The sequence below is a fragment of the Lathyrus oleraceus genome, chromosome 6 (assembly GCF_024323335.1).
Source record: "Lathyrus oleraceus cultivar Zhongwan6 chromosome 6, CAAS_Psat_ZW6_1.0, whole genome shotgun sequence".
In the NCBI taxonomy this organism is placed as follows: domain Eukaryota; kingdom Viridiplantae; phylum Streptophyta; class Magnoliopsida; order Fabales; family Fabaceae; genus Lathyrus; species Lathyrus oleraceus.
Genome location: NC_066584.1, coordinates 132,630,344 through 132,649,243, shown reverse-complemented (window position 1 = coordinate 132,649,243; position 18,900 = coordinate 132,630,344). Strand labels below are relative to the sequence as shown.

Genomic DNA, 18,900 nt, shown 5'->3' with positions numbered 1-18,900 from the left:
GGAGTCGGTTACGCAAGGGGAAGGTATTAGCACCCCTCACGTCCGTCGTACTCGACGGGATCCACGTTCTAAAATAAAGAATAGGTTGCTAAACATCACACACACACACGGGGAACGCAGGTGGGGTTGAGAGAAGGGAGCTCGATAGGACATCGCATCCTATGCCTACATATCTCGTCTGGAACGAGAATCAGAGCCACTGTAGTTCGGCTTACGCACGCCAAACAACACAAAACATACAAACAAGCAAGGGTGGCAAACATGGAGCCCGACAACCACTGGATGGAATTACGTCGGCACCCGAACCAAAACACACTCACAAGGGCAAACGTGGAGCCCGACTGCCAATCACTGGGCTTACGTCGGCATCCGAACCAAAACACACAGTCAGATAACAAGCAAACACAAACAAAAGAAAAAGGTTGCCCGGAGTGGTCTCGCACGACCACCTGCCTACATACCTCGTTTGGAACGAGGATCAGGGCGATGTAGTTCCCCTGAAAGGGACTACATTGCTAACCAGAAACCAGGGAAAGACACACTACTAGGGAGCTGGACTCGAGCCTAGTGTTGTCATGCATCGTTGCCCTAAGTTCAGTTTTCTATCCTACTTGCATAAGCAAACTATTCCTATCCAGGAAAGAAGCAAGCACACAAGCATACAGCATAATTCAAGCATACATCAAATGAGAACAAGCATCTCAAACAGATATCCACATAGCACGCACTATAACCAAACAAGGGACTCTGACACAATGTGCACTGCACAAGATCTTGGGCTTGTGATCTCAATGCTACAACCATGTAATGGGAGCAAGGAGAAGACTCAACTGAATAGTGGGGGATAGATTGCATATCCCTACCTTCCACCAATTGCCTTGATTAAGGACTTTACCTGCTTAGGCACAATATTAAACAATCACAAACATTGCCTCTTAAGGAGGACTTCAGACAGTTTGCCCGGTCAAATAACAGACCGGGTCTCCAGACTACATGAAGTTAGGAAGTTATACCTCGATGCAAGTTGCTTAAGCAAAGCAAAGCAAAAGTTCACAAGGAACTGAGCAACTAAAAGTACCTGGAAACAGTCAAACACAGTTAGTACTCAGACATACCAAAATAAACAGCAAGTATTAATCAGTCAGACTATACAAACTAATGCACAACAAAGGCAAGCTATGAGCTCAAGCCCAAACTTCACAACCTACAAAACAAAGTTGTGTTAGTGTACAAACATCAAACAACATCAATTAAATTGACTTGGATCATTCTTCATATACATTGCACCTTTTTATCCTGAAAAATCAATCAAATGTTAGCAACTAGACCACTAGGCCAAGCCTAGGGTCCAAAGGTGACAAAAATTCCTAAACAGCAAGGTATCTCTAACCAAACTCAAATTAATGTCAAACAAAAGCCAACACAATTAATCCCATGTCCATATCATTCATTATATTCATTCCATGCACAAAACAATTCAAACTAGTTCAAATGAAGCACCAAACATCCAAACAGAACTATTGCATTCAATTCCATATCAAAACAGTTCCAAAAATCCCCAAATAAATTATACCTAAACAGCACATGTTCAAGGTCTAGCATGTCAAATTTTAGCTTAATTGGACAAATGGAACCATGTCAATGAAAATCAACAAAAACAGACACAATTATATGCTCCAAATCACAACATCAACACATGCAGCCACTTCAAAAATTCATAAATCCATGAAGACAATAAAGAAATGGATGAGACCAAAACAGGGATGTCATACAATGTGTCTATAACATTCCTACCAAATTTCATGATCATTCAATACCATATGAGCATTTCACAAAAGATCTACCAACATATGTCACATGAGCTTGCACATTTGACCAACAGAGATGAAAAATAGCAATCAAATTGAAATGCCACATAAAATTCCACAAAAATTCACATAGCATCTTAACATGTTAATGAACATCCATGCAAAATTTCACATCATTCTAACAAGTCTAGGTCATTCAAATAAATCCAGCAAGTTGACATAATGAGGTGTGACACAAATTGTCACACCTAGATTCCAAAATTCATAACTCAAACACCAGGAATCCAAAATTCATGAAATTTACATGTAAATAAACATCAGCCAGTATACAATTACCACAAAAAATTTCAAGCATTTCTTTGTAACCATGAGAATTTCACAATGGATATGGCAAAGTGTACCAAAATATATCACATGTTAATCAACCCTAAGTCAAACACAATTTTCACCATGCACAACTTCAATCAATAGGTCAATAAAATTCTACAGTCAATTAGGAAGTCAACAAAAAAAACCACACATTTTTCTGATCATTTAAACATTTTTTATGAATTTTTTAATGTGTTTATGATTTTTCTAATAATTATTTGGAATTAAGTTAATTAAATTAAGTGTTCAATGGCAGACCGGTAATTATCATTAGCCAGTCCAAAACGCGGCGTTAGCAATTAACGAGGTGGCGCATGGTGATTCGCTCGGCTCGGCGGGAAGCGCGATTTGAAAATTGGCAGCGAGCAGATGAACAACAGCAGCGGATTTTCCAGAATTTAAGAACAACATGAATGTTCTTCATCTCAAAATCGATTTCGCTCAAAACTCAATCAAATCTCACAAATGAATAACCGTTGGAAAGGTCTCACTCTCAGGATCTCAATTATGTCTATGATTTAACCTACAAGTTCCTAAATCTCACGGATCGATCGACTAAAGTTTCACATTCAAAGCTTCGAGTTCAGATTTCTCAACCTATAGTTCATCAATTCCTAAACTAATCACATCACTACGATCTATGATAAACAAGCTACAAAACGCACATAATCACTGGCCAAATCATTAGACTCGAGTTCTAACCTTGATTTGAAGGCAATGTTGGAATCGGAGCTTTCAAGGTGTTGTGATGCGAAACAGTCGAAGAACAAGCTTCAAGGAGTAGCCTGGAACACTCAGGATCAATGGCAATGGCTTCTAGAAGGAGGAATTCGATTTCACCATGGAAGGACCTTGCTTGAACAGTCGTGAATGGTGGTGAATTTGAGATGAATCTTCACAAACAGATGAGGTAGATGATGAATGAAGTTTGCAGCAAGAAGAATTTCGAAAGTTGATCAAGAATTGAGGAAGTTCTTGTCAATTTTTGGTTTTGGTGTTCTTGAGAATTTGAGAGAATTTCAAGAATTTGAGATCTGATTTTGGGAAATGTGTTTTTCTGTTATGATTAGATTATGATTAGGTTTATATATGATACCTTAATCCAAGCTTAAACATGTTAATTAACCAAATGCCTTTGATTAGTGAAATGGCTAATTTTCAAGTAAGGGCAAAATTGCCATTTCCACATGCCAGCTCATTGCCACCTCATGGACAGCTCACACACTCTCTAAATGACATGTGTGAGCTGTTGCAACTTGTTCCACTCTCATTGGATGTGTATTTTAGACAATCACATGTGAATGGTTATGTGTCCATTTTTGCAATTTCATTTCACAAGTCAAATTCCAAATTACAAGTCTTTGGCATGCAATGATGATTCCAACAAATTTCAAATACCATTTATGAGGTGTTGCAAAAATCCCCACTCAAAAATTCCAATTATTTCACAAGTTGGACAATTTTGCCCCTGGTTCATTTAACTGTCCAGTTGAAATTTGACTTTTTGCATTGACCATTTTTGAGAAAATCCAATTATGCACCATGAAAGTACATGTCAAATGGAGTTTGTGCATATAAAGAACTTGCAATTTGGACAAACCATGTGGAAATTATGGCCTCCTGATTATGGGTCATTTTTGAAATTCACTGAGCCATAACTTGCCAACCATACATGGGATTTTCAAGTTCTTGGACTTTTTGGAAAGGTGAGAACAAGATCTACAACTTTCATGTTGAACCATTTTTCATTTGAAGCTTCCTTGGACACGTGGTCTTGAGGTCAAAAACTTTCCATTTTTTGGAAACTTCAATTACAAGTCACTTTCTATTTTTGGCAGTTTTTGTCCTGACTTGATTTTCTTCATTCTTAAGCTTTGAGATGTCAAATAACACTTGTTCCAACATGAATGAAGTGTATCCAACTCATTTCCACCTCCAAATCCATCAAATCATGTACAGTTGACCACAGCTGACTTTTTCAACTGATAGATGAATTTGGCAATGCATAGATCCAATTAATCTCCAATCCTCTGATGAAATGGCCCAAGGGTGAAACCCTAGCCTCAATAAGCACAATATAATCATAGAATGAACTCCATATCCATCATAAACCCCATCTCCTGATTATGCCCTGACTGGCCCAATGCAACTGATTAGGGTTGACCAGTGGTCAAAACCCTAATCTCAAGGAATCCTGCTTCAATACTTGATGATGACAAGCCATGATGATGATGATGAATCAATGTAATCAAGATGACGACCAATCTCCATTGAGAATCATAAAACCCTAATTTGAACTGCCTCATCCTCAGATGGCCAATGATCAATCAATAAACCCTAGGCTTGCACTTTGACTTCCTCATCTTCTGACCAAGACTTAGGATAGTGGCTTGCACAATGTAACCACATGATATGCAATATGCAATGCCTAATGACCTACAAATGTATGTAATATGTTAAGCTTAGTCCCAAGAGAGGAGGGCAAATTTTGAGGTGTTACAATTATATTTAAAATAATAGTGATGTGAAATATTTCTAACAAATGGACCATTGAAAAGGTTTGAGTAAGATACATTTTTATGCATTTATTTGTATTGTTTTCTTACAAATGATGAGTTTTAATTTGTTGCGGATATCTTAAGACTTGTCAATAGTACGCACCAATCCAACATGCTACCAATATTCAATGATGTCCAAATTATTACAGTGGAGTTTATAACACTAAATTATATCAAAAATATGTAATTAAATTTCATCTGTGTTTATAACTCAGAGGTAGAGTGTCAGTCTTGTAAATTGAAGGTCTGCAATTTGATCCTGCATAAAGGAAAATTATATTATTGTTACAAATTTATTCAGTTAGGGTTGGAAGGATGTTTCAAAAGTCCAAGTGCTTCAAATTTTATATGACAGAGAAAACCAACATAGCTTTATTTTATCAATTGCAACTTTCAAAAGTACACCTATTTTTATTTAAAACAATAGTTATATGAAATATTTCTAACGAAAGGACCATCGAAAGGGTTTTTGAGTAACGTAGATTTTTATTCATTTTTTATATTGTTTTTTTTTTACAAATGATGAGTTTTAATTTGTTGTAAATATCTAAAGACTATTCAATAGTACAAACCACCCCAACATGCTACCAATATTCACTTTATTCAACAAAGTCCAAATTATTACAATGGATTTTGTGAACCTATGAAATTATAGCAAAAATATTTAGATTGAATTTCATCTGCCCTTATAGCTCAGTGGTAGAGCGTCAGTCTTGTCTACTGAAGGTCTGCAATTTGATCCTGCATGAGAGCAAATTATATTTTTGTTACAAATTTATTCAGTTAGGTTTGGAAGTATATATGGAAGTTCTAGTGCTTCTAATTTTATAGAGAAATTCAGCATATAGTTTTATTTTAACATTTGCTTCTTTTGGTATTCCTATTTAATAATATACATGTGTTTTTGTTTCAAAGTTGCAATGGGCTAACATTCATCCCTTATGAAAAAGTTTTGTCACAATTTTTATTTTAAGATATTTTTAGAGAGTCTAACATTGAAGAGTGGCAAGAAGTAATGCATATTACAACGCCTCCATTAAACATCGACAATGGTTATTTAGTTTAAATTATATTGTTGTTACAAATTTATTCAGTTAGGTTTTGAAGTTCTAGTGTTTCAAATTTTATAGAGAAAATCAGCATATCTTTATTTTATCATTTGCTTCTTTCAAAAAAACACCTAATTTTATTTAAAACAATAGTGATGTAAAATATTTCTAATAAATGGACAATTGAAAAGTTTTGAGTAAGATAGATTTTTATGCATTTATTTGTATTGCTTTCTTACAAATGATGAGTTTTTATTTGTTGGAGATATCCTGCATGAGGGAAAATTATATTATTGTTACAAATTTATTCATTTAGGTTTGGAATTTTGTTCGAAAGTCCAAGTGCCAAAATTTTTATATAATAGAGAAAATCAACATAGCTTTTTTTTTTATCATTTGCTTATTTCAAAAATACACCTAACTCTATTTAAAACAATTGTTATATGAAATATTTCTAACAAAAGGACCAATGAAAAGGTTTTCGAGTAACATAGATTTTTATAAATTTATTTGTACTATTTTTTACAAATGATTAGTTTTAATTTGTTGCAGATATCTTAAGCTTTTACATAGTACGCACCTTCCCAACATGCTACCAATATTCACTTTATTCAATGATGTCCAAATTATTACAATGGAACTTATGAACCTGTGAATTTATAGCAAAACTATTTAGATGGAATTTCATCTGCCCTTATAGCTCAGTGGTAGAGCGTCAGTCTTGTAAACTGAAGGTCTGCAGTTCGATCCTGCATGAGGGCAAATTATATTTTTGTTACAACTTTATTCAGTTAGGTTTGGAAGTATATATGGAAGTTCTAGTGCTTCTAATTTTATAGAGAAATTCAGCATATAGTTTTATTTTAACATTTGCTTCTTTTGGTATTCCTATTTAATGATATACATGTGTTTTTGTTTCAAAGTTGCAATGGGTTAACATTCATCCCTTATGAAAAAGTGTTGTCACAATTTTCATTTTCAGATATTTTTAGAGAGTCTAACATTGAAGAGTGGCAAGAAGTAATGCATATTACAACGCCTCCATTAAACATCGACAATGGTTATTTAGGTTAAATTATATTATTGTTACAAATTTATTCAGTTAGGTTTGGAAGTTCCAGTGTTTCAAATTTTATAGAGAAAATCAACATATCTTTATTTTAACATTTGCTTCTTTCAAAAAAACACCTAATTTTATTTAAAACAATAGTGATGTGAAATATATCTAACAAATGGACAATTGAAAAGTTTTGAGTAAGATAGATTTTTATGCATTTATTTGTATTGTTTTCTTACAACTGATGAGTTTTTATTTGTTGGAAATATCTTAAGACTTGTCAATAGTACGCACCAACCCAACATGCTACCAATATTCAACGATGTCCAAATTATTATGATGGTGTTTATGACACTAAATTATAACAAAAACATGTAAATTAAATTTCGTCTGTCCTTATAATACAGGGGTAGAGTGTTAGTCTTGTAAACCGAAGGTCTGCACTTTTATCCTACATGAGGGAAAATTATATTATTGTTACAAATTTATTCATTTAGGTTTGAAAGCATATTTGAAAGTCCTAGTGCTTCAAATTTTATATGATAGAGAAAATCAACATAGCTTTAATTTATCATTTGCCTCTTTAAAAAATAACCCTAATTTTATTTAAAATAATAGTTATATGAAATAACTCTAACAAAAGGACCATTGAAAAGGTTTTTGAGTAACGTAGGTTTTTATGCTTTTATTTATACTGTTTTTTTACGAATAATGAGTTTTAATTAGTTGCAGATATCTTAAAACTTTTCAATAGTACGCACCACCCCAACATGATACCAATATTCATTGTATTCAATGTTGTCCAAATTATTACAATGGAGTTTATGAACCTATGCAATTATAGGAAAAATATTTAAATTTAAGTTTATCTGCCCTTATATCTCAGTGGTAGAGCGCCAGTCTTGTAAACCGAAGGTCTGCAATTCGATCTTGCGTTGAGGCAAATTGAAATATTGTTACAAATTTATTCAGTTAGGTTTATGTTTTTTTTTTCAAAGTTGCAGTGGGTAACGTTCTACCCTCATCAGAAAGTTTTGTCACTATTTTTATTTTTAGATATTTTTAGAGAGTCTAATATTGAAGAGTGGCAAGAAGTAATGCATATAACAACGCCTCCATTAAACATCGTTAATTTTTATTTAGTTCAATTATATTGTTGTTACAAATTTATTCATATAGGTTTGGAAGTTCTAGTGTATCAAATTTTATAGAGAAAATCAGCATAGCTTTATTTTAACATTTGCTTCTTTCAAAAACACACCTAATTATATTTAAAATAATAGTGATGCGAAATATTTCTAACAAATGGACCATTGAAAAGGTTTGAGTAAGATACATTTTTATGCATTTATTTGTATTGTTTTCTTACAAATGATGAGTTTTAATTTGTTGCGGATATCTTAAGACTTGTCAATAGTACGCACCAATCCAACATGCTACCAATATTCAATGATGTCCAAATTATTACAGTGGAGTTTATAACACTAAATTATATCAAAAATATGTAATTAAATTTCATCTGTGTTTATAACTCAGAGGTAGAGTGTCAGTCTTGTAAATTGAAGGTCTGCAGTTTGATCCTGCATAAAGGAAAATTATATTATTGTTACAAATTTATTCAGTTAGGGTTGGAAGGATGTTTCAAAAGTCCAAGTGCTTCAAATTTTATATGACAGAGAAAACCAACATAGCTTTATTTTATCAATTGCAACTTTCAAAAGTACACCTATTTTTATTTAAAACAATAGTTATATGAAATATTTCTAACGAAAGGACCATCGAAAGGGTTTTTGAGTAACGTAGATTTTTATTCATTTTTTATATTGTTTTTTTTTTACAAATGATGAGTTTTAATTTGTTGTAAATATCTAAAGACTATTCAATAGTACAAACCACCCCAACATGCTACCAATATTCACTTTATTCAACGAAGTCCAAATTATTACAATGGATTTTGTGAACCTATGAAATTATAGCAAAAATATTTAGATTGAATTTCATCTGCCCTTATAGCTCAGTGGTAGAGCGTCAGTCTTGTCTACTGAAGGTCTGCAATTTGATCCTGCATGAGAGCAAATTATAATTTTGTTACAAATTTATTCAGTTAGGTTTGGAAGTATATATGGAAGTTCTAGTGCTTCTAATTTTATAGAGAAATTCAGCATATAGTTTTATTTTAACATTTGCTTCTTTTGGTATTCCTATTTAATAATATACATGTGTTTTTGTTTCAAAGTTGCAATGGGCTAACATTCATCCCTTATGAAAAAGTTTTGTCACAATTTTTATTTTAAGATATTTTTAGAGAGTCTAACATTGAAGAGTGGCAAGAAGTAATGCATATTACAACGCCTCCATTAAACATCGACAATGGTTATTTAGTTTAAATTATATTGTTGTTACAAATTTATTCAGTTAGGTTTTGAAGTTCTAGTGTTTCAAATTTTATAGAGAAAATCAGCATATCTTTATTTTATCATTTGCTTCTTTCAAAAAAACACCTAATTTTATTTAAAACAATAGTGATGTAAAATATTTCTAATAAATGGACAATTGAAAAGTTTTGAGTAAGATAGATTTTTATGCATTTATTTGTATTGCTTTCTTACAAATGATGAGTTTTTATTTGTTGGAGATATCCTGCATGAGGGAAAATTATATTATTGTTACAAATTTATTCATTTAGGTTTGGAATTTTGTTCGAAAGTCCAAGTGCCAAAATTTTTATATAATAGAGAAAATCAACATAGCTTTTTTTTTTATCATTTGCTTATTTCAAAAATACACCTAACTCTATTTAAAACAATTGTTATATGAAATATTTCTAACAAAAGGACCAATGAAAAGGTTTTCGAGTAACATAGATTTTTATAAATTTATTTGTACTATTTTTTACAAATGATTAGTTTTAATTTGTTGCAGATATCTTAAGCTTTTACATAGTACGCACCTTCCCAACATGCTACCAATATTCACTTTATTCAATGATGTCCAAATTATTACAATGGAACTTATGAACCTGTGAATTTATAGCAAAACTATTTAGATGGAATTTCATCTGCCCTTATAGCTCAGTGGTAGAGCGTCAGTCTTGTAAACTGAAGGTCTGCAGTTCGATCCTGCATGAGGGCAAATTATATTTTTGTTACAACTTTATTCAGTTAGGTTTGGAAGTATATATGGAAGTTCTAGTGCTTCTAATTTTATAGAGAAATTCAGCATATAGTTTTATTTTAACATTTGCTTCTTTTGGTATTCCTATTTAATGATATACATGTGTTTTTGTTTCAAAGTTGCAATGGGTTAACATTCATCCCTTATGAAAAAGTGTTGTCACAATTTTCATTTTCAGATATTTTTAGAGAGTCTAACATTGAAGAGTGGCAAGAAGTAATGCATATTACAACGCCTCCATTAAACATCGACAATGGTTATTTAGGTTAAATTATATTATTGTTACAAATTTATTCAGTTAGGTTTGGAAGTTCCAGTGTTTCAAATTTTATAGAGAAAATCAACATATCTTTATTTTAACATTTGCTTCTTTCAAAAAAACACCTAATTTTATTTAAAACAATAGTGATGTGAAATATATCTAACAAATGGACAATTGAAAAGTTTTGAGTAAGATAGATTTTTATGCATTTATTTGTATTGTTTTCTTACAACTGATGAGTTTTTATTTGTTGGAAATATCTTAAGACTTGTCAATAGTACGCACCAACCCAACATGCTACCAATATTCAACGATGTCCAAATTATTATGATGGTGTTTATGACACTAAATTATAACAAAAACATGTAAATTAAATTTCGTCTGTCCTTATAATACAGGGGTAGAGTGTTAGTCTTGTAAACCGAAGGTCTGCACTTTTATCCTACATGAGGGAAAATTATATTATTGTTACAAATTTATTCATTTAGGTTTGAAAGCATATTTGAAAGTCCTAGTGCTTCAAATTTTATATGATAGAGAAAATCAACATAGCTTTAATTTATCATTTGCCTCTTTAAAAAATAACCCTAATTTTATTTAAAATAATAGTTATATGAAATAACTCTAACAAAAGGACCATTGAAAAGGTTTTTGAGTAACGTAGGTTTTTATGCTTTTATTTATACTGTTTTTTTACGAATAATGAGTTTTAATTAGTTGCAGATATCTTAAAACTTTTCAATAGTACGCACCACCCCAACATGATACCAATATTCATTGTATTCAATGTTGTCCAAATTATTACAATGGAGTTTATGAACCTATGCAATTATAGGAAAAATATTTAAATTTAAGTTTATCTGCCCTTATATCTCAGTGGTAGAGCGCCAGTCTTGTAAACCGAAGGTCTGCAATTCGATCTTGCGTTGAGGCAAATTGAAATATTGTTACAAATTTATTCAGTTAGGTTTATGTTTTTTTTTTCAAAGTTGCAGTGGGTAACGTTCTACCCTCATCAGAAAGTTTTGTCACTATTTTTATTTTTAGATATTTTTAGAGAGTCTAATATTGAAGAGTGGCAAGAAGTAATGCATATAACAACGCCTCCATTAAACATCGTTAATTTTTATTTAGTTCAATTATATTGTTGTTACAAATTTATTCATATAGGTTTGGAAGTTCTAGTGTATCAAATTTTATAGAGAAAATCAGCATAGCTTTATTTTAACATTTGCTTCTTTCAAAAACACACCTAATTATATTTAAAATAATAGTGATGCGAAATATTTCTAACAAATGGACCATTGAAAAGGTTTGAGTAAGATACATTTTTATGCATTTATTTGTATTGTTTTCTTACAAATGATGAGTTTTAATTTGTTGCGGATATCTTAAGACTTGTCAATAGTACGCACCAATCCAACATGCTACCAATATTCAATGATGTCCAAATTATTACAGTGGAGTTTATAACACTAAATTATATCAAAAATATGTAATTAAATTTCATCTGTGTTTATAACTCAGAGGTAGAGTGTCAGTCTTGTAAATTGAAGGTCTGCAGTTTGATCCTGCATAAAGGAAAATTATATTATTGTTACAAATTTATTCAGTTAGGGTTGGAAGGATGTTTCAAAAGTCCAAGTGCTTCAAATTTTATATGACAGAGAAAACCAACATAGCTTTATTTTATCAATTGCAACTTTCAAAAGTACACCTATTTTTATTTAAAACAATAGTTATATGAAATATTTCTAACGAAAGGACCATCGAAAGGGTTTTTGAGTAACGTAGATTTTTATTCATTTTTTATATTGTTTTTTTTTTACAAATGATGAGTTTTAATTTGTTGTAAATATCTAAAGACTATTCAATAGTACAAACCACCCCAACATGCTACCAATATTCACTTTATTCAACGAAGTCCAAATTATTACAATGGATTTTGTGAACCTATGAAATTATAGCAAAAATATTTAGATTGAATTTCATCTGCCCTTATAGCTCAGTGGTAGAGCGTCAGTCTTGTCTACTGAAGGTCTGCAATTTGATCCTGCATGAGAGCAAATTATAATTTTGTTACAAATTTATTCAGTTAGGTTTGGAAGTATATATGGAAGTTCTAGTGCTTCTAATTTTATAGAGAAATTCAGCATATAGTTTTATTTTAACATTTGCTTCTTTTGGTATTCCTATTTAATAATATACATGTGTTTTTGTTTCAAAGTTGCAATGGGCTAACATTCATCCCTTATGAAAAAGTTTTGTCACAATTTTTATTTTAAGATATTTTTAGAGAGTCTAACATTGAAGAGTGGCAAGAAGTAATGCATATTACAACGCCTCCATTAAACATCGACAATGGTTATTTAGTTTAAATTATATTGTTGTTACAAATTTATTCAGTTAGGTTTTGAAGTTCTAGTGTTTCAAATTTTATAGAGAAAATCAGCATATCTTTATTTTATCATTTGCTTCTTTCAAAAAAACACCTAATTTTATTTAAAACAATAGTGATGTAAAATATTTCTAATAAATGGACAATTGAAAAGTTTTGAGTAAGATAGATTTTTATGCATTTATTTGTATTGCTTTCTTACAAATGATGAGTTTTTATTTGTTGGAGATATCCTGCATGAGGGAAAATTATATTATTGTTACAAATTTATTCATTTAGGTTTGGAATTTTGTTCGAAAGTCCAAGTGCCAAAATTTTTATATAATAGAGAAAATCAACATAGTTTTTTTTTTATCATTTGCTTATTTCAAAAATACACCTAACTCTATTTAAAACAATTGTTATATGAAATATTTCTAACAAAAGGACCAATGAAAAGGTTTTCGAGTAACATAGATTTTTATAAATTTATTTGTACTTTTTTACAAATGATTAGTTTTAATTTGTTGCAGATATCTTAAGCTTTTACATAGTACGCACCTTCCCAACATGCTACCAATATTCACTTTATTCAATGATGTCCAAATTATTACAATGGAACTTATGAACCTGTGAATTTATAGCAAAACTATTTAGATGGAATTTCATCTGCCCTTATAGCTCAGTGGTAGAGCGTCAGTCTTGTAAACTGAAGGTCTGCAGTTCGATCCTGCATGAGGGCAAATTATATTTTTGTTACAACTTTATTCAGTTAGGTTTGGAAGTATATATGGAAGTTCTAGTGCTTCTAATTTTATAGAGAAATTCAGCATATAGTTTTATTTTAACATTTGCTTCTTTTGGTATTCCTATTTAATGATATACATGTGTTTTTGTTTCAAAGTTGCAATGGGTTAACATTCATCCCTTATGAAAAAGTGTTGTCACAATTTTCATTTTCAGATATTTTTAGAGAGTCTAACATTGAAGAGTGGCAAGAAGTAATGCATATTACAACGCCTCCATTAAACATCGACAATGGTTATTTAGGTTAAATTATATTATTGTTACAAATTTATTCAGTTAGGTTTGGAAGTTCCAGTGTTTCAAATTTTATAGAGAAAATCAACATTTCTTTATTTTAACATTTGCTTCTTTCAAAAAAACACCTAATTTTATTTAAAACAATAGTGATGTGAAATATATCTAACAAATGGACAATTGAAAAGTTTTGAGTAAGATAGATTTTTATGCATTTATTTGTATTGTTTTCTTACAACTGATGAGTTTTTATTTGTTGGAAATATCTTAAGACTTGTCAATAGTACGCACCAACCCAACATGCTACCAATATTCAACGATGTCCAAATTATTATGATGAAGTTTATGACACTAAATTATAACAAAAACATGTAAATTAAATTTCGTCTGTCCTTATAATACAGGGGTAGAGTGTTAGTCTTGTAAACCGAAGGTCTGCACTTTTATCCTACATGAGGGAAAATTATATTATTGTTACAAATTTATTCATTTAGGTTTGAAAGCATATTTGAAAGTCCTAGTGCTTCAAATTTTATATGATAGAGAAAATCAACATAGCTTTAATTTATCATTTGCCTCTTTAAAAAATAACCCTAATTTTATTTAAAATAATAGTTATATGAAATAACTCTAACAAAAGGACCATTGAAAAGGTTTTTGAGTAACGTAGGTTTTTATGCTTTTATTTATACTGTTTTTTACGAATAATGAGTTTTAATTAGTTGCAGATATCTTAAAACTTTTCAATAGTACGCACCACCCCAACATGATACCAATATTCATTGTATTCAATGTTGTCCAAATTATTACAATGGAGTTTATGAACCTATGCAATTATAGGAAAAATATTTAAATTTAAGTTTATCTGCCCTTATATCTCAGTGGTAGAGCGCCAGTCTTGTAAACCGAAGGTCTGCAATTCGATCTTGCGTTGAGGCAAATTGAAATATTGTTACAAATTTATTCAGTTAGGTTTATGTTTTTTTTTTCAAAGTTGCAGTGGGTAACGTTCTACCCTCATCAGAAAGTTTTGTCACTATTTTTATTTTTAGATATTTTTAGAGAGTCTAATATTGAAGAGTGGCAAGAAGTAATGCATATAACAACGCCTCCATTAAACATCGTTAATTTTTATTTAGTTCAATTATATTGTTGTTACAAATTTATTCATATAGGTTTGGAAGTTCTAGTGTATCAAATTTTATAGAGAAAATCAGCATAGCTTTATTTTAACATTTGCTTCTTTCAAAAACACACCTAATTATATTTAAAATAATAGTGATGTGAAATATTTCTAACAAATGGACCATTGAAAAGGTTTGAGTAAGATACATTTTTATGCATTTATTTGTATTGTTTTCTTACAAATGATGAGTTTTAATTTGTTGCGGATATCTTAAGACTTGTCAATAGTACGCACCAATCCAACATGCTACCAATATTCAATGATGTCCAAATTATTACAGTGGAGTTTATAACACTAAATTATATCAAAAATATGTAATTAAATTTCATCTGTGTTTATAACTCAGAGGTAGAGTGTCAGTCTTTTAAATTGAAGGTCTGCAGTTTGATCCTGCATAAAGGAAAATTATATTATTGTTACAAATTTATTCAGTTAGGGTTGGAAGGATGTTTCAAAAGTCCAAGTGCTTCAAATTTTATATGACAGAGAAAACCAACATAGCTTTATTTTATCAATTGCAACTTTCAAAAGTACACCTATTTTTATTTAAAACAATAGTTATATGAAATATTTCTAACGAAAGGACCATCGAAAGGGTTTTTGAGTAACGTAGATTTTTATTCATTTTTTATATTGTTTTTTTTACAAATGATGAGTTTTAATTTGTTGTAAATATCTAAAGACTATTCAATAGTACAAACCACCCCAACATGCTACCAATATTCACTTTATTCAACGAAGTCCAAATTATTACAATGGATTTTGTGAACCTATGAAATTATAGCAAAAATATTTAGATTGAATTTCATCTGCCCTTATAGCTCAGTGGTAGAGCGTCAGTCTTGTCTACTGAAGGTCTGCAATTTGATCCTGCATGAGAGCAAATTATATTTTTGTTACAAATTTATTCAGTTAGGTTTGGAAGTATATATGGAAGTTCTAGTGCTTCTAATTTTATAGAGAAATTCAGCATATAGTTTTATTTTAACATTTGCTTCTTTTGGTATTCCTATTTAATAATATACATGTGTTTTTGTTTCAAAGTTGCAATGGGCTAACATTCATCCCTTATGAAAAAGTTTTGTCACAATTTTTATTTTCAGATATTTTTAGAGAGTCTAACATTGAAGAGTGGCAAGAAGTAATGCATATTACAACGCCTCCATTAAACATCGACAATGGTTATTTAGGTTAAATTATATTGTTGTTACAAATTTATTCAGTTAGGTTTTGAAGTTCTAGTGTTTCAAATTTTATAGAGAAAATCAGCATATCTTTATTTTATCATTTGCTTCTTTCAAAAAAACACCTAATTTTATTTAAAACAATAGTGATGTAAAATATTTCTAATAAATGGACAATTGAAAAGTTTTGAGTAAGATAGATTTTTATGCATTTATTTGTATTGCTTTCTTACAAATGATGAGTTTTTATTTGTTGGAGATATCCTGCATGAGGGAAAATTATATTATTGTTACAAATTTATTCATTTAGGTTTGGAATTTTGTTCGAAAGTCCAAGTGCCAAATTTTTATATAATAGAGAAAATCAACATAGCTTTTTTTTTATCATTTGCTTATTTCAAAAATACACCTAACTCTATTTAAAACAATTGTTATATGAAATATTTCTAACAAAAGGACCAATGAAAAGGTTTTCGAGTAACATAGATTTTTATGCATTTATTTGTACTGTTTTTTACAAATGATTAGTTTTAATTTGTTGCAGATATCTTAAGCTTTTACATAGTACGCACCTTCCCAACATGCTACCAATATTCACTTTATTCAATGATGTCCAAATTATTACAATGGAACTTATGAACCTGTGAATTTATAGCAAAACTATTTAGATGGAATTTCATCTGCCCTTATAGCTCAGTGGTAGAGCGTCAGTCTTGTAAACTGAAGGTCTGCAGTTCGATCCTGCATGAGGGCAAATTATATTTTTGTTACAACTTTATTCAGTTAGGTTTGGAAGTATATATGGAAGTTCTAGTGCTTCTAATTTTATAGAGAAATTCAGCATATAGTTTTATTTTAACATTTGCTTCTTTTGGTATTCCTATTTAATGATATACATGTGTTTTTGTTTCAAAGTTGCAATGGGTTAACATTCATCCCTTACGAAAAAGTGTTGTCACAATTTTCATTTTCAGATATTTTTAGAGAGTCTAACATTGAAGAGTGGCAAGAAGTAATGCATATTACAACGCCTCCATTAAACATCGACAATGGTTATTTAGGTTAAATTATATTATTGTTACAAATTTATTCAGTTAGGTTTGGAAGTTCCAGTGTTTCAAATTTTATAGAGAAAATCAACATATCTTTATTTTAACATTTGCTTCTTTGAAAAAACCACCTAATTTTATTTAAAACTATAGTGATGTGAAATATATCTAACAAATGGACAATTGAAAAGTTTTGAGTAAGATAGATTTTTATGCATTTATTTGTATTGTTTTCTTACAACTGATGAGTTTTTATTTGTTGGAAATATCTTAAGACTTGTCAATAGTACGCACCAACCCAACATGCTACCAATATTCAACGATGTCCAAATTATTATGATGGTGTTTATGACACTAAATTATAACAAAAACATGTAAATTAAATTTCGTCTGTCCTTATAATACAGGGGTAGAGTGTTAGTCTTGTAAACCGAAGGTCTGCACTTTTATCCTACACGAGGGAAAATTATATTATTGTTATAAATTTATTCATTTAGGTTTGAAAGCATATTTGAAAGTCCTAGTGCTTCAAATTTTATATGATAGAGAAAATCAACATAGCTTTAATTTATCATTTGCCTCTTTAAAAAATAACCCTAATTTTATTTAAAACAATAGTTATATGAAATAACTCTAACAAAAGGACCATTGAAAAGGTTTTTGAGTAACGTAGGTTTTTATGCTTTTATTTATACTGTTTTTTACGAATAATGAGTTTTAATTAGTTGCAGATATCTTAAAACTTTTCAATAGTACGCACCACCCCAACATGATACCAATATTCATTGTATTCAATGTTGTCCAAATTATTACAATGGAGTTTATGAACCTATGCAATTATAGGAAAAATATTTAAATTTAAGTTTATCTGCCCTTATAACTCAGTGGTAGAGCGCCAGTCTTGTAAACCGAAGGTCTGCAATTCGATCTTGCGTTGAGGCAAATTGAAATATTGTTACAAATTTATTCAGTTAGGTTTATGGTTTTTTTTTTCAAAGTTGCACTGGGTAACGTTCTACCCTCATCAGAAAGTTTTGTCACTATTTTTATTTTTAGATATTTTTAGAGAGTCTAATATTGAAGAGTGGCAAGAAGTAATGCATATAACAACGCCTCCATTAAACATCGTTAATTATTATTTAGTTCAATTATATTGTTGTTACAAATTTATTCATATAGGTTTGGAAGTTCTAGTGTATCAAATTTTATAGAGAAAATCAACATAGCTTTATTTTAACATTTGCTTCTTTCAAAAACACACCTAATTATATTTAAAATAATAGTGATGTGAAATATTTCTAACAAATGGACCATTGAAAAGGTTTGAGTAAGATACATTTTTATGCATTTATTTGTATTGTTTTCTTACAAATGATGAGTTTTAATTTGTTGCGGATATCTTAAGACTTGTCAATAGTACGCACCAATCCAACATGCTACCAATATTCAATGATGTCCAAATTATTACAATGGAGTTTATAACACTAAATTATATCAAAAATATGTAATTAAATTTCATCTGTGTTTATAACTCAGAGGTAGAGTGTCAGTCTTTTAAATTGAAGGTCTGCAGTTTGATCCAGCATAAAGGAAAATTATATGATTGTTACAAATTTATTCAGTTAGGGTTGGAAGGATGTTTCAAAAGTCCAAGTGCTTCAAATTTTATATGACAGAGAAAACCAACATAGCTTTATTTTATCAATTGCAACTTTCAAAAGTACACCTATTTTTATTTAAAACAATAGTTATATGAAATATTTCTAACGAAAGGACCATCGAAAGG

General features: G+C 30.3%; 4 non-coding genes across 4 annotated transcripts; all 4 read left to right on the top strand.

The window, feature by feature from the left end:
• The first annotated feature begins 6,474 nt into the window (after positions 1-6,474).
• Positions 6,475-6,546, top strand: TRNAT-UGU (transfer RNA threonine (anticodon UGU)). The gene has a single exon. It is a non-coding gene; the product is annotated as a tRNA-Thr (tRNA).
• A 3,355-nt stretch (positions 6,547-9,901) lies between these two features.
• Positions 9,902-9,973, top strand: TRNAT-UGU (transfer RNA threonine (anticodon UGU)). Its single transcript has one exon. It is a non-coding gene; the product is annotated as a tRNA-Thr (tRNA).
• A 3,352-nt stretch (positions 9,974-13,325) lies between these two features.
• On the top strand, positions 13,326-13,397 carry TRNAT-UGU (transfer RNA threonine (anticodon UGU)). The gene has a single exon. It is a non-coding gene; the product is annotated as a tRNA-Thr (tRNA).
• Positions 13,398-16,747: 3,350 nt separating this feature from the next.
• TRNAT-UGU (transfer RNA threonine (anticodon UGU)) lies at positions 16,748-16,819 on the top strand. The gene has a single exon. It is a non-coding gene; the product is annotated as a tRNA-Thr (tRNA).
• The last annotated feature ends 2,081 nt before the right edge of the window (positions 16,820-18,900 follow it).